Source organism: Anomaloglossus baeobatrachus, chromosome 1, assembly GCF_048569485.1.
Source record: "Anomaloglossus baeobatrachus isolate aAnoBae1 chromosome 1, aAnoBae1.hap1, whole genome shotgun sequence".
Lineage (NCBI taxonomy): Eukaryota > Metazoa > Chordata > Amphibia > Anura > Aromobatidae > Anomaloglossus > Anomaloglossus baeobatrachus.
In genome coordinates, this window is record NC_134353.1 from 732,024,673 (window position 1) to 732,040,944 (window position 16,272).

The following is a 16,272-nucleotide window of genomic DNA, read 5'->3' on the forward strand; positions in this document are numbered from 1 at the left end:
ATCAGGGTTATGGGGAGTTGGGGGCACAATTTGGGCTCTGAAAGTCCATTTAGGGGCCTTATGTTCCCCTCAGCTTATGACATGTCGTGACATATTGGGCGGCGATCTCCACTATTGATTCCTCTTCCCCCAGTAGGAAGCGGAGTTTCATGTCTTCGTCCATGGATGGAAAGTCCAGGGTATGGGTGGTACATTTCTAGAAGTGGGAGGCCCTCACTGCTGAGTATTTGTCACAGTGCAGCAGGAAATGCGCTTCGTCCTCCCAGAGCCCCCTGCTGTCAGTGCTGGCACAGTCTGTTCTCCTGCGGCTTGTATGTCTGTCGGTGCCGCCCTGTTTCCATCTCTAGGCTGTGGGCACTCAGTCTGTACAAGCTCAGGGTCTGCCTGTCTTTGGGGTGGTGTAACCTTTCCAGATGTGGGGCCAGAGTGTAGTCCCTCCACAGTGACCGGTAGATGGTGAGTTTATGGGAGTTCTCTAATTCACTCTTTCAGTCCTCTATGTATTGCATCTTGCAGCTCTCTGAGATCTCTTTTATTTGGGCTTTTGTCAGGGTGTGTTGCTGACTTTGGCTGTACTTGCTGCCGGGGTTCCTGGCTTGCTCTGGGCTCTGGCTCAGCAGGGATCTATGATGGTAGGAGCTGGGGTTGCTGTTCTGTATGTGCGCCTGGTGTGATAGCGCCCTCTTGTGTATACTGAGCCATAAGGGGAATCGGCCTAACTCTGCTCGACAGGCTATGTTTGAGGTGCTGCAATGGACTTGGAGGAGATATTTACAGAACTCCATGTGGAAGACTTCAGTTCGGCTGGAACTCTACTTTGTGTGGTTTGGGTAGGTCACTGGGCCCCATACCTCGCTGCCATATAGCAGTATAGGGGTAATGACGCTGTCAAATATCTTGAGCCAGACTCTCACAGGTGGTTTGAGGTGGTACAGCTGTCTTCTGATGGCGTAGAAGGTTCTGCATGCTTTTCCTTTCAGGGCTTCTGCTGCTTGCTTGAGGCTCCCGTTATTGCTTAGCTCCAGACCGAGGTAGATATAGCTGCTGGTTTTCTCCAGCGTGGAGCCGTTTAATGTGAAGGAGGGAGAGTTTATTTTATTCTGGTTCCTCTTCTGAAACACCATGACTTTGGTCTTCTTTTGGTTGATAGGAAGCGCCCATGTGGTGCTGAATGTTTCCAGTACTGCCAGGCTATCTTGGAGGCCTTTCTCAGTTGGGGAGAGTAGCAGGAGGTCATCTGCCAAACTGAGTCAAATGCCTTTTTGAAGTCCACAAAACATGCAAATATTTTCCCCTGTTTTTTGCCATGGATGTGGGTCTTGATGAGGCTTTGCAGGGTGTAGATGTGATCGGTGGTGCGGTGGTTTGGCATGAACCCAGCTTGGCTTCTGCTGAGGGTGTCCCGCTGGGTGAGGAAGGCGATAATCCTTTTATTATTGATGCTGTTAAACAGTTTTCCCAGAATGCTGTTGACACAGATCTCTCTGTAGTTTGCTGGGTCATATCGGTCTCCATTCTTGTAGATGGGCGTTATGAGTCCTTGATTCCAGCTTTGAGGGAAGTAGCCAGCACTCAGGACGTGGGTGAATATTTCTGCCAGTGCTGCATGTTTATCTGGGGAACTGTATTTGATCATCTCAGGCAGGATGCCATCACTGCCCGCTGCCTTCTTACATTTAGCAGTTTGATTCTGTCTTTTATTTCCAGCACACTGATTGGTATGTCCAGAGGATTTTGAAAGTCCTTGATTGTCTCCTCCATGTCCCTCAGTTTAGTCATTAGTTGCTCTTGTTCTGGGGTTAGGTCATCTTCTGGGATATTCTTGTAGAGGCCCTTGAAGTAGCTGTGCCAGATGTTGCCATTTTGAATGTGGAGGGTGCTTTGCTTGGGATTTGTACCGATATGGCTCCATGTCTCCCAGAATGAGTTGCCCTGGAGGGAGTCTTCGAGATGCTGCAGTTTCTGGGAGATGTGCTTTTGTTTTTTCTCCTTGAGGGTTCGCTTGTATTGCCTCTGTAGGGTGTCATGGACCACTCTTATCTCCTTGTTGTCCGGGTCTCTGTGTTTTTGAGTTGAGGCTATCCTTAGGGAGTTGCGCAGTGCCTTGCATTCTTTGTTAAACCATTTTTGGCCTTGTTTATTTGTAGGTCTCTTGTAGTTGGTCCTTCTGAGGTCTGCTAGCTCTGCCATGGTATATAGGATGTTATTAAAGTCGTTTACTGCCAGGTTGACCCCTTGCTGGTTTGATGTATAGGATTTTGTGTGAAAGTTTACAAGCAGCTCTTTAATCTCTGTTCTGTTGGTCATGTTGGTGTATTCAATGGCTAACTGTTTGGGCCACTTGAAGGATGGTGGCAAGTTGTGGAGACAGCTCGAGTGGGGCTTTTGTGTAGGTGAATTGTCCGTGGATCTCAAGTACAGCAGTGTCTGGTTGTGGTCTGACATGTGGGTGTCGGGGGTGACTATGAAGGCATTTATGTTTGCTGGGTCTATGTCTGTTATGGCATAATCCACTACACTGCTGCCCATGTGGGAGTTTAGTGTAAATCTCCCTAATGAGTCACCCCTGGTGCGCCCATTCAGTATATACAGTCCCAAGCTCCGGCACAGGTTCAGCAGTGTTCTGCCGCTTTTATTCACCACTCTGTTATAGCTGTTTCTTGTTGTCTGTACTGAGTCTCTGTAGAAGGGCTCATCTCCCAGGACGTATGCATTTCCGTCAGGTGACAGGTAGTCCTTCTCTGTACCTGTCCTAGCGCTCAGGTCTCCACAGATGAGCACCTTACCTTTGGACTGGAATTGGGCAGCCTCCCTCTGAAGTTCCTCGTAGATGTCCAACTTAAAGTATGGGGATTCTGATGGAGGGATGTAGGCTGGGCAGAGGTAGATGTCCTGCTGAGAGGTGAGGATGGAGCTACTTATCCTCATCCAGATATGGCTTTCTCCTCTTTTTATTGCCTTGATATGTTCTTGGATCTCCTCCTTGTACCATATTAGTATGCCCCCTGAGCAGCGGCCGTGTTTGGTGTTCTTGTTTTTCTGGGCGGTGACATTCAATTCCCTGTATCCCATGGGTGCGAGAGATTCCTCTTCGGCCCGGGCCCATGACTCCAGGAGGATCTGGATGTCAATGTTCTTTAGCCTTTGTTTGAAGTCTGGGTCATTTGTCTTGGACCCAAAAGCTGAGGCATTCAGTTCTTGAATGTTCCAGCTGCTGATAACTAAGGATGTCATATTTAGTTGATATACCTTATAATGAGGAAGGATAGATTTTCATAGGACATAACCGGATTTAGTGGTGGGTTTGAATGGCATATTTTAGTAGTGTCCCAAGAGTTTGCTGCACAATGTGTTGAGCAATGTCCTTATTTCTACCATGTTGCTGCCCTCTGTTGCTTTGTATTGCCATTGTGGGGCATGCGGTCTCGTGTATTTTTGCCATCTCTGTGGACTCTCTCCGGGGATCTCTGTGGGCTGCCATCTGTTTGGTGGGTGTCTTGCTTGTGGTCTTGGAGGTCTGTTTAGAGCCATGTCCTTTAGCTCTTTTGCTAGATGTCTGACTCCTTGTTTATTGAGGTGTTTGTCGTCATAGAGGTGATGAAGCGTTATTTCAGGGAGTCTTGCCAGCTGTATGTTTGGTGCTGAGGTAATACTGGTGGCCAGCTCTGAGTTGATTTGCTGGGTTATTTGTTGGTGTATATCTTTCCTTGGAAGTAAGGCAGACAGGATTATTTTGGTTCTGGGGAATGAATTTTTGCTGGGCTGCTATTGCGAGTTTTGATAGGTCCTTTGTGACTGTCTCTTGGTGGATATCGTTTGTGCTGGTGTGCAGTATGAGGTGTGTGGGCTCTGTGAAATATGGGTTACTGATCACCTCCTCTGCTTGTGGGATCGTTGAGCAGCGAATTTTTATAACCCGAGCCCTCGGAAACAGTCTCTGAGTGTCCAGGTATTTCTCGTTTGAGTCTATTATTAGGACTATATCAGGATCCAGTGTTTTATTTGGGCCATTTGTTTTCTGTGTGTTGGGTCTTTGCGTGTTGGTTGTCCTTGTTTGTTGTGATGATGGGGCAGCATTTTCGTTGCTGGGGTTGATGGTAGGGGTTTTCTTTGTGTTGTTGGGTCCAGGGGTGCTGGACACGCTGATTTGCTGTGCAGGTGGAGCTGTATTGTTATTGCTGGGTTATGTGTAGAGTCCGTCTGGATGAGGTTGTCGCAAGTCTGTGATATATCTGGCATCGGAGTTGTTGGTGCAGGCATTTGTTTTGGGGGAGTGCTTATACTTTGAGGTGCCCTCTCTAGTTTTTGTTGTAGGATTGAGGATTTTAGCTGGGTTATTTCTTCTTTGAGGTATGCATTTTCTTCCTGTAGCTCTTGAAGTTACCTTTGCAATTCCCACAGGTCTGTTTTCACCCTTGATATTTCCCCCCTCAGTTGGTCATTTGCATTTTTCTCACCTTGGCTTCTTTGAAATTCTTCTTTGAATTGAATAAACTCGCTTTCTAATTGGAACAAGCAGTCTCTGAGTATATCCCTGGGGGGTTGTGATGGTTGGGATGTAGATAGGGCTCGGGGGTGGCTGGAGATTCTGTCTGCTGTGGTCTGGTCCCTTGTGGTTATGCTTCCTCTCTGCCTTAGGATTTTCACTTGGTTTTTAATGTGCTGGAATTGTTGATGAAATTCCTCCATTTTTGGTTCCGTTCCTTGGACCATGATAGTCCCATTGCTATAAATATTTATGGAGAGATTAAAGGTGTCAGGGTCCTCCTCATCCTGAACTCTAATTTGTTTGCTCCTGCTAATGCCCCGTGTTTTGATGTTCTTGTAATGTTTGCAGAGAGTCTGGTCCCAGGCTTCATGGTGCTTTGAGTAGAATAACAGATTTGTTTTCTCCCCCAGTTCATTAAAGTCTATTAGTAGTGTCTCTGTGTTTTTCTTCATAGTGTCCAGTTTTATGGCTTTCCTAGCTTCCTTGGATTTGGCATTCTCAGGGAAGGTTATCACTAATGTGTCAGGCCCCCTGCTAGCTCTAGTTGCCTTCTCCAGGTCTCCTGCATTGACTACAGTGCAATCCCCGGGTTGTTTCATTTTCAAGGTCTTTCTTTTATATTTTCTAATGTGTAATATACGATCAATTCTTATTTTAGCAGTGTATTGGCATGGAGCCCTTACCTTGGGGATGCGCTGTGCTGGTAGGGTTTGATGGTGGTATGTTTGCTGGGTTTCCACTAGGCAATCTTGTCCTGCTTTTCCATCTTTGTATTAATTTTTCTTGTGATTTTTCTTGTCATTGCTTAAAATCTTTAAAATGTTTGTCCAGTGTGCTTAGTATTCCGTCATACCTGTAGATTTCCGTATTATGTCCTCCAATCTGCTCATTATAAGGTATAAACTCTGGTTGAATCAGGAGCTCATCTTACAGTGTCCTCTTTCTCTCTCTCTTTCTCTCTCTCTTTCTCTCTCTCTCTCTCCCTCCTCTCTCTCTCTTTTTCTCTCTCCCTCCCCCTCCCTCTCCTCTCTCTCCTCTCTCTATTTCTCTCTCTCTCTCTGTTTCTCTCTCTCTCTTCTTCTCTCTCTCTTTTTCTCAGTCTCTCTTTTTCTCTTTTTCCCTCTCTCTCTCCCTCCCTCTCTCTCTCCTCTCTCTCTTTTTTTCACTCTCTCTCTCCTTTTCTCAGTCTCTCTTTTTCTCTTTCTCCCTCTCTCTCTTCTCTCCTCTATCTTTTCTCTCTCTTTTTCTCTCTTTCTCTCTCTTTCTCTCTCTCTCTTTTTCTCCCTCTCTCTCCCTCTCTCTCCTCTCTATCTTTTTCTCTTTTTCTCTTTTTTTCTTAGTCTCTCTTTTTCTCTTTTTACCTCTCTCTCTCCCCTCTCTCCTCTCTCTCTTCTTTACTCTCTCTCTCTTTCTCTGTCTTTTCTCTCTCTCTTTCTCTCTCTCTCTTTTGCTCAGTCTCTCTTTTTCTCTTTTTCCCTCTCTTTCTCTCTCTCTCTCGCTCTCTCCTCTCTCTTCTCTTCTCTCTCTTTCTTCTCTCTCTCTTCTCTCTTTTCTCCTCTTCTCTCCTCTTCTCTCTCTTCTCTCTCTCTCCTCTCTCTCTTTTCTCTATCTTCACTCTTACTTCTTTCTCTCTCTCTCTTTCTCAGACCTGGCGATGATCAGCTGATGCGGTCACCTGACGGAATCAGCTGACACTATAAGTCGAGCGGTGTGGCTGGCTTTTTACTACCCGGGCGGCTAAACTATCAGCTGACGCTGTCGGACAGGAGTCTGCACTGAAGTGTGTAGTTTTTTGTTGTTTTTTTTGCACTGATGCATCAGCTGATTGTATAAAAGCCGTTTATATGATCAGCTGCTGTGTCATATGATTCAGGCCCTTGAACCTGACACATCATCTGATCGCTCTGCCTTCCAGCAAACTGATCAGATGATATTGGATCTGGATTGGATGGCGCGGGACCACTGACCCGGATTACTGCGGAGGGGGGTTCTTTATTTCAATAAAGATGGAGTCACTAATTGTGTTGTGTTTTATTTCTAATAAAAATATTTTTCTGTGTTGTGTTTTTTTTTATCTGTACTAGAAATTCATGGTGGCCATATCTAATATTGGCGTGACACCATGAATTTTGGGCTTAGGGCCAATTGATAATATACAGCTAGCCCTAAACCCATTGTTACCCAGCGATCCACCCGCCACCAGGGCAGCTGGAAGAGTTGGATACAGCGCCAGAATATGGCGCTTCTATGAAAGCGCCATTTTCTGGGGCGGCTGCAGACTGCAATTCGCAGCATGGGTGCCCAGAAAGCTTGGGCACCCTGAGCTGCGAATTCCAATCCCCAGCTGCCTAGTTGTACCTGGCTGGACACAAAAATTGGGCGAAGCCCACGTCATTTTTTTTTTAAATTATTTCATGAAATTCATGAAATAATTAAACAAAAAAGGGCTTCCCTATATTTTTTGTTCCCAGCCGGGTACAAATAGGCAGCTGGGTGTTGGGGGCAGCCCGTAGCTGCCTGCTGTACCTGGCTAGTATACAAAAACATGGCGAAGCCCACATAATTTTTTTGGGGGCCAAAAAACTCCTGCATACAGTCCTGGATGGAGTATACTGAGCCTTGTAGTTCTGCAGCTGCTGTCTGTCTGTAGATAGGAGAGCAGACAGCAGCTGCAGAACAACAAGGCTCATCATGCTCCATTAACTAGTGTATGCAGGAGAGCAGACAGCAGCTGCAGAACTACAAGGCTCAGCATACTCCATCCAGGACTAGAACGAGGTTTTTTGCCCAGCTCACCTGTGTAATGGAAGCCAGTAATCCTGGGCTGTGCACGGAGAAGAGGTTTGGAGAGCCAGTCCATGTGCATTGAAATTGGTTGAAGGATTTCACCAGCACAAAACTCCAGGCATTTTGTTCTTTAAAATAAAACTTCCTTTATTTTCTTATCATTAAAAAGTCCATGCTATGGTGGTCAAGCCCATGTCAGAGAGGACGCGTTTTGAACATCCAGTTCTTATTCAGTCTCTGAGAGACTGAATAAGAACTGGATGTTCAAAACGCGTCCTCTCTGACATGGGCTTGACCACCATAGCATGGACTTTTTAATGATAAGAAAATAAAGGAAGTTTTATTTTAAAGAACAAAATGCCTGGAGTTTTGTGCTGGTGAAATCCTTCAACCAATTTCAATCCATCCAGGACTGTATGCAGGAGTTTTTTGCCCACCAAAAAAATGACGTGGGCTTCGCCATATTTTTGTATGCTAGCCAGGTACAGCAGGCAGGTACGGATGCCCCCAACCCCCAGCTGCCTATTTGTAGCCGTCTGGGAACAAAAAAAATAGGGAAGCCCTTCTTTTAATTATTTCATGAATTTCATTAAATAATTAAAAAAAAATCGACATGCGCTTCGCCCTATTTTTGTGTCCAGCCAGGTACAACTAGGCAGCTGGGGATTGGAATTCTCAGCACAGGTTAGCCCGAGCTTTCTGGGCCCCTCTGCTGCGAATTGCAGTCTGCAGACGCCCCAGAAAATGGCTCTTTCATAGAAGCGCCATCATGTGGCGCTGTAACCAACTCTTCCATCTGCCCTGGTGACGGGTGGCTTGCTGGGTAATAATGAGTTAATACTAGCTTTGTTTTACTAGCTAGCATTAAGTCAGAGATTGTTAATGTCAGGCAAGCTTGACCCGACCATTAAGAATCTCCAATAAAGGGTTAAAAAAAAAAGACACCACACAGAGAAAAAATACTTTAATAGAAATAAATACACAGACACACTTAGAGACTCCATGTTCATTACTCCCTCGCATCCCTCCTCGATCCATGGTCTTCTGTCTTCTTTCTCCTTCAACCCATGCAGCTCTGCTACATCAGACAGCACTGCATGGGAGGAAGACGCTGCTGCTCCCCGTGCACTGCAGTCTATATCACTCAGTGAGTAGCAGAGGCTGCAGGCTGTAAGCGGTGATGTCACCGCTGACAGGCGTATTGCTATAGCGACGGTGATCTCCGTTATTGACCGGCTGTGGCAGTCGGTGAATAACAGAACGGGGAAGCAGAACGGGGAGCCGACCATGTGCCAGAGCATCTTGCCGGTACATGGGGGTGCACAAACGAGCACCACATATCGGAGAGATGCACTGACAGGACCTAGCAATGACTTCTAGCCATGTGACCAGTCTGTAGCCAATGAGATAATAGACACGTGACTGGTCACATGCTTTTTTTGATGTCCCGGAAGGTCCTATCATCAGTGCTGGTTACCGGGAGGATGCAGCGATTATCGGAAGGAAAAGCGGCGGGAGACAGAGTGCAGGACGCATCGCGGGGACCTGTAAGTGTAATGACAATGTTTATTAACTGTATGTGTATGTGTACATTTATAATGTGTTTTCATGTGTTTGTGTTTGCCTCCCATTGTTTTCAATGGGGTTCGAGAGGTTCGTCGAACGGTTCGCCGAACCGAACTTGAACGGGGCCTCCGTTTGATGAACCGAACCGAACTCGAGCCTTTAGAAGCTGGCTCATCTTTAGTGACTACAACTAGCCTGAGTGACATCACCGCTGATTGCTGCAGCTCATTCATTCTCTGGAGCTCACAGTGGGCAGTAATGTTTCATGGTCGCATGCTGTGAGGGTCCGATGTAGCAGAGCTGAATCATAGTGGTACCTCGTGTGGATTATGTCGGACCTGCAGGGGTGTTTTGGAGTTAATAAAGTGGTGAAAGAGGGTGTTTTGTTGTCTTTAATTCCAAATAAAAAAAATATTTTGTGTTTGTGTTTATTGCTTTTTACTTACAGATTAGTGATGGGGGTGTCTCATAGATGCCTGCCATTACTAATCTAGAGCTTAGTGACAGCTGTTGGCTGTTATTTACCTCTTATATTACCCTGTTTGCCACCGCACCAGGGCAATCTGGAAGAGCCGGGTAAAGTGCTGGGCTTGTCAAATTTAGTAAATGCAACAATTCTGGGTGGCTGGGTGCTGCCAAAAAAAAGCTGCTTATTTTATAAACTTTACTTGCTTATGTTTCAAAACCTATACATCCTAGCTGACAACTAAAGGTATGTATAGAATCAGCATGATAGTGTCAGTATAGCACTGGCTTTAGTTTATATAGGAAAATCGTGGTGATTAATGTGCTTTAACCTCAACTGTATACTCTCTGGTGCAGTGTTGGAGAAGCACAGGGACACTGAATCTGGCCAGCTTCAGAGCAGACTTTAGAAGCTCTATGAAAAAGAGCTTATAGTTGTATGCACTTTCTTTGCCAGGAGACTAGCCACTGCTGATAGACTGCAAGGAAGTTGTAACCTAGGGAATGAGCAGTAAACAGAATTAAAAATATTTCTGTTCATGAGAACAGATAGGAATTTTAATAGCAACTTTAATGGTGCAACCAAGCCACAGGTCGAACTGTCAATCAGGAACATACAGGCCATGCACCCTAACTTGTCAAGCAGGAAGACAGGAGGCAGGATAGCAGTGTGCTTGGGATCACAAAAATGGGATAGCCTGTTGTTGCCCATTGCTAAATTAATTTCTGCTAAAGTATTTGTCTTTTTCAAATATTTTGCAAACTTTTTCTTAAACATGTTTCCAAAATAAAGGCTCATGTCTGCATTTTTGATCAGAGTTTCATCTGAGTTTTGCCTATGTTACCAAAGTGTCATCAGAGTTTGGTTTGAGCTTCATCAGTTCTTCTCAGATGAGAGCAAAAATGTTTCTCTGGCATCTCAAACAAAACTGGGCGGCACGGTGGGTCAGTGGGGGCGGCACGGTGGGTCAGTGGGGGCAGCACGGTGGGTCAGTGGGGGCGGCACGGTGGCTCAGTGGTTAGCACTGCAGTCTTGCAGCGCTGGGGTCCTGGGTTCAAATCCCACCAAGGACAACATCTGCAAGGAGTTTGCCCCGGTTTCCTCCCACACTCCAAAGACATACAGATAGGGACTTTAGATTGTGAGCCCCAATGGGGACAGCATTCCTGATGTATGTAAAGCACTGCGGAATATGTTAGCGCTATATAAAAATAAAGATTTGATTTTTTTTTGAAAACTGTCTATAAAAAACAGCAGCACACAAATGGCAACCGAGTGTTAGTCGATTTGTTTTTCATAGACTCAAAGTCTTACATTGGCGATTTTGATCCAACGCTTTGATCACAATTCAACATGTCGTCACAATTTTGCATGAACCACTAGGTCCGACAAAAAAGTTAGGTACGTGAATAACCCCATAGACTATCATAGGTACAAGTTCTATCCCTGCGTGAAAAACTTATGTCTAAATTAGTCTTAATTAAAAATCTGCCTAAATCCAAGAGTATTGTTAAAATAAATGAAAGAACTATACTAACCTGAAGTCAATTTTATAACTCTGTTTGACTAATGAGAGATAGACAGAGATACATAGATAGAAAATTGAAATTATTAATTTGTAAGTTACCATAGAGAGCTAAATATGGCTTTAACTTGTTTTTCTTTAATAAAGAAATGCAGAGATGCATAAAGGCAAAAGTACAGGAAATAAAATAAGGTTACAGCTGTGATAAGCGAGTAATGCCAATTGTCTTTTCTTTGCATAAAATATTCCTTGATCATCCATGTAAAGCGCACAACAAGTCTGGTCTTTGTGGTGTATTTGGCAGGGCTCACGATCTGTTGTGTGATCTCAAAGGTGCCATTGAAAGTGGCTCAGAACCTTAAACCACATCCGTTACTCCTGCGTAACATGACCAGTGATTCAGACATGCACCTGTGCACTGCCTGCATTACGTGTGGTCCAGACCCACAATCCTGCGTAGTGCAGGCAAGCTAAGAATGCTAAGAAATATTCCGAGCTGGCTGTCCTGTTAACACAGTATTAGTGAAACCATGTAAATTCAGTATGGCCATTATATCCCTGTAACCAGATATGACAGATGTTATTTGGAAACTGCATAACCAGCTGTATGATATCTGCAATTACTAAAGACCAGCAATCTCAAAGACATCCAATTTATAAATGCAGTAAATAAGCCAATAAAGTAAAACACACATTGCTATAAGCAGAAAGTGAAATTTAATTTGATGTTTTTTTACATTTTTCCAACTTTTTTCACTGTTCTAACTTTAGATGAGCAAATGGACTAAAACTAAATTTGTGTCAAATGTTTGAAAATTCGCTGGACCGTACGAATCTGAAAAATATGTGATTCTCCATGGTCAACTTGTCAAAAATGTCAATTGCCATTTTACGCAATGCAATATTACAATTGCCAGAGAAGGCTCTCAAGTCCTTGGGTGGGTGGGCAGACTTTGCCCTATTGCCTAGAAGCCATCAAATAGTAACACAATTATTTCACGTTAACTAAAAATGACTGAGCAAGAAATGCTAGGTGCACCTCCAAAAAGCCGCAGTGGCAACAGCCCACAGAATTTGTGTGGCCAGCAGTGTAGTTCATCGCTGTTGCATCTCCAATACACTTTCTTTATTTTCCATTCTTAATGCAGAAGGATGGAGCTAGAAAACACATTTTTTAAAGAGAACCTGTCAGGGGCAATATGCACCCAGAGCCACGAGCAGTTCTGGGTGAATATTGCTAATTCCTGCCTAGCTGTCCCTGTATAAACTAGCATAGATGAAGAGAGCCTTTGAAAAGGTATTTCTAAAGATTCTTTATGATATGCTAATGAGGCCAGGGACTAGTCGTAAGGGCGTTATTTCTAGGGATGACGGAATACCAAAATTTCGCGAATATTCGACGAATAAGTCACCTCTATTCGACGGTTTGCGAATTTTCGACGGGCAATGTAAGTCTATGGGAAAAAAGATATGACACATGCACCATGGACCCGGAGAGGCAGTTTTCTACCCAATCTAATCTATCTATTCACATCACTTTTACAGCATTGTGTAATCTGATGAAGGTCGTTTGACCGAAACGTCAATAATTATTTCTGTACAATTGACTGTTCAAATAAAGAATTCATTCTATTTCAACAAAATTGAGTGCTGGATCTCTGGAAATTTTAAGTCTATGGGAAACCAGAATATTTTCACGTTCGACCTAACGGCGAGCTGTGGTCACTAAGGAAAAGGCTGAAATGGATGGGAAAAGACAGAATCTCTCTCTCTCTCTCTCTTTCTCTCTCTCTTTATTTCTCTCTCTCTCTCTCTCAGCAGCGGGGACTATATATGTATCGTTCCCGGAAGCTGCGGCAATGTGTATGTAGATGAAGCTGTGCGGCCAAGCCAATCACAGTAACACCACAACAAAGATGGCTGCAGCGTTACTGTGAGAGCAAGCAACATCAGATGTGTTCATTGGCTGGAAAACAGGCACCAGGAAGTCAGAAATGAAAATGAAAGTATCGGAGCGGATGTTGTTTTATTTGTCGGATACAGAATGGCGCGAATAGCCTGTTATCTGTTGGATACCGAATAGTGGCGAATACATTTGCTCATCCCTAGTTATTTCTTTTGGCTAGTCAGCCCCCTTAGCATGTCAGCACACCCCTGTGGGTATGCTAACATGCTAATGACTGTACAGAGTCAGTTTCATGGTCACTCTCACCTCTGCTGGTTTTCAGCCCAGTGAGCAGAAGGGGAACGTCTCCGGACTTCCGGTCATGCGCACTACACCAGTTTGAAGCCGGGATGCGTGCACCCGATTTCATAGTGTGCATGACTGGACGTCCGGGACATCTGATCATGCGCACTGAGCCAAAATCCAGCGTCGGGCATGGTGGCAACAGAGAGCAGTGAGATCAACCATGCCTCTGATGTTGCACATTCATTACCATATTAGCATGCCCCTGTGGGCGTACTTACATGCTAAGGGGGCCGACTAACCAAGGGAACTAACGCCCTTGTGACTAGTTGCTGGCCTCATTAGCATATGTTAAAAGCTCTTTAGAAATACTTTTTCTAAACATCTCTTTATCCATGCTACTATAGGATCAGACTGTAAAGGGTACTTTACACGCTGCGATATTGGTACCGATATCGCTAGTGAGCGTACCCGCCCCCGTCGGTTTTGCGTCACAGGCAAATCGCTGCCCATAGTGCACAACATCGCCAACACCCGTCACACAGACTTACCTTCCCTGCGACGTCGCTCTGGCCGGCGATCCACCTCCTTTCTAAGGGGGCGGTTCGTGCGACATCATGGCGACGTTACACGGCAGCCGTCCAATAGCAGAGGAGGGGCGGAGATGAGCGGCCGGAACATGCCGCCCACCTCCTTCCTTCCTCATTGCCGGTGGACGCAGGTAAGGAGATGTTCGTCATTCCTGCAGTGTCACACATAGCGATGTGTGCTGCCGCAGGAACGACGAACAACATCGTACCTGCAGCAGCAACGATATTTGGAAAAGGAGCGACGTGTCAATGAGCAATGATTTTTGACGTTTTTGCGCTCGTTGATCGTCGCTCCTTGGTGTCACACGCTGCGATGTCGCTAACTGCGCCGGATGTGCGTCACTAATGACGTGACCCCGATGATATATCATTAGCAATGTCGCAGCATCTAAAGCACCCTTTAGTAAAGGATTAGCAATATGCACACAGAACTGCGCATGGTTCTGGGTGCATATTGCACCTGACAGGTTCCCTTTAAGTTTCTTTAAAAAAAAAAAAAAATCTAACTTTTGTATCTACCAGTCAAATTATACATTTCACAAGCTGCTGTATGGAGTGTTTGCATTTCTTGTTCATTCCTTTTTGGGAAGAGAGAAATAATTTTGTTAAAAACATATTAAGAAAAATTCAGATATTTAACTGCAAGTGTCTACCCCTGAAAAAGTGTTCATCACAAACTACTGTTCCTTATTTTTGGAGTCCTAATTTAGAAGTCGATTTTGTATATACTCCACGAATACTGCGACCTACAGCACTGCTACCTTTTTGCATGTGCAGCCATACTTCCCAACTCATGCAGAAGAGAGCAGAAGAGAGAGGTACACGACCCTAGACACACCCCAAGCCACACCAATTTACCATGTCTGCAGTTTTTACATGGAGTTTTTATAAGCTCCATATAGAGGACCCTAGAGAGAAAAAAAAATCCCAAAAACTGCACCAATTCAGCAGCTTAGACACACCGTGGGTGCAGTTTTCATAAAATTACATCCACTTTGCTTGGACAGTTAAACACAGCAGAATTTTTGGGGGAAAAAAAATCAGAAAAAAACACAGCATTTACACTTAATGTGAACACGGTCTAAATGTCCAAGCAACGTGGATGCTGAAGAACTGTGTGGAGTTGCTCCAATTTTTCACTAGCAGCCTCTAGGTGGAGCCTGAAAAAAATACATGAAAAAAATAAAATGCTGTCGCATTCTTAAGTGCAGATCCAAAGCTTTTCTGTACTATTAAAAAAAAAATACATTAAAAATGCTGCTTCCAATTTGCACCAAAAATGTATCCAATAAAGGGGGAAATACAAAAAAGAAACACAGCAAACACTCAATAATAAATTGTTATTGAGTCATGTGGTTCTGACAACTGAGGGAAACGTACAAAAAAAAGCTGTAGAAATAACACAGCATTTACGCTATTTGTGAACACGACTTTACCGTTATATTTTAATAACATTTTTTATGGGGGTTATGAAGAAAAAAAACTAATCATACCATTTTTTACGCCATTGGCCAATCATCATAAATAATCTGATCACTGTGTAGTGCTGGTTGTTACCATTACAGGGATACCAGTTATGTTCATGCTATTGTGACGCCCTGGCCAGGCCAGGTAGTCACAAATAGGGCCCTGCATTACACCTTTCCTGCACAGGTAACACACAGCCAACCTTAAAACCTAGTCACCCCCCTAAGGGCTTGATAGACACACCAGGGGTGGAACCATGCGGTTGGAAGATGCCCACCTAGGAGTTTTAGACAGCCTGGGGTGGGGAAAAGTCAGATCAGTTGTAGAGTTCAAGGAAAGTGGAGATCAGGCCTGTGTCTGAGCCTGAGGCAAACTGACAGGTACCAGGGTAGGAGCCCTGGTGCATTTGGCTAGGAGGCAGACGGCGGTCTCCGTCTGCAGGAGCTGGGAAGACGGCTCGGTGCAACGGAGGTGGACCGGGACAGGGTTGTAGCCCGCCGATACCGACCCGGGGACCGACTCGGAAACCAGAGCACACAGGGGGATACTCAGACCCTGAAGCTAGGTCCAGAAGCGACTGGAACTGGTTAATTAACTGGTTGCGGCCAGGACTAGAGGTCCTGTCCCACCCAAAGTCCCTAATAGAAGGCAACAGCCAACCGAGGGGGATAACAGGCCACCGCCAAGGCTCAGAGATCCACGGGCCAGCATCTGCGGGCAAGGGCTCCTTAGGCCACAACCTGCCGGGAGCGGACTCCTGAAGTTGCAAGCACAGGCAGTCCACCGTTCTAAAACAGGTGCAGGAGAAAGACAGAGACCACTAGCCGGGTGGGGGAACCAGAACGCAGCCGGCTGCGGGCACCGACCACCATCACCTTGGTTTACCAGAGACTCGTGTGTTTTTCTAATAGTGAGTACATCAGTACCCTGTGGTCGCCCATCTCCCTGCACCACCAAACCCCAACGGGTCCCGGGGCCACCATCCCTGCCCACGGAGGGGTTAACAACTTGCTGCACAACATCTCCCCCCGGGTGCCCCGTAACTGCAGCGGTGGTGTCCAATATCACCACATACCGTGGGTGGCGTCACGAACTCCGTATGGCTCAGTCCGTACAGATACGTCCTACATCCACCATCCCATCATTCCCCTTTTCATTTGAAGTGACTGCGAGGCCCCCCCGGGTCCGGAGACC

At 45.4% G+C, this 16,272-nt stretch overlaps 1 protein-coding gene across 1 annotated transcript in view; it reads right to left on the reverse strand.

The window, feature by feature from the left end:
* Window positions 1-16,272, reverse strand: part of TMEM132C (transmembrane protein 132C) — a 923,542-nt gene that overhangs the window by 682,442 nt on the left and 224,828 nt on the right. The gene's annotated exons all lie outside the window — the stretch shown is intronic.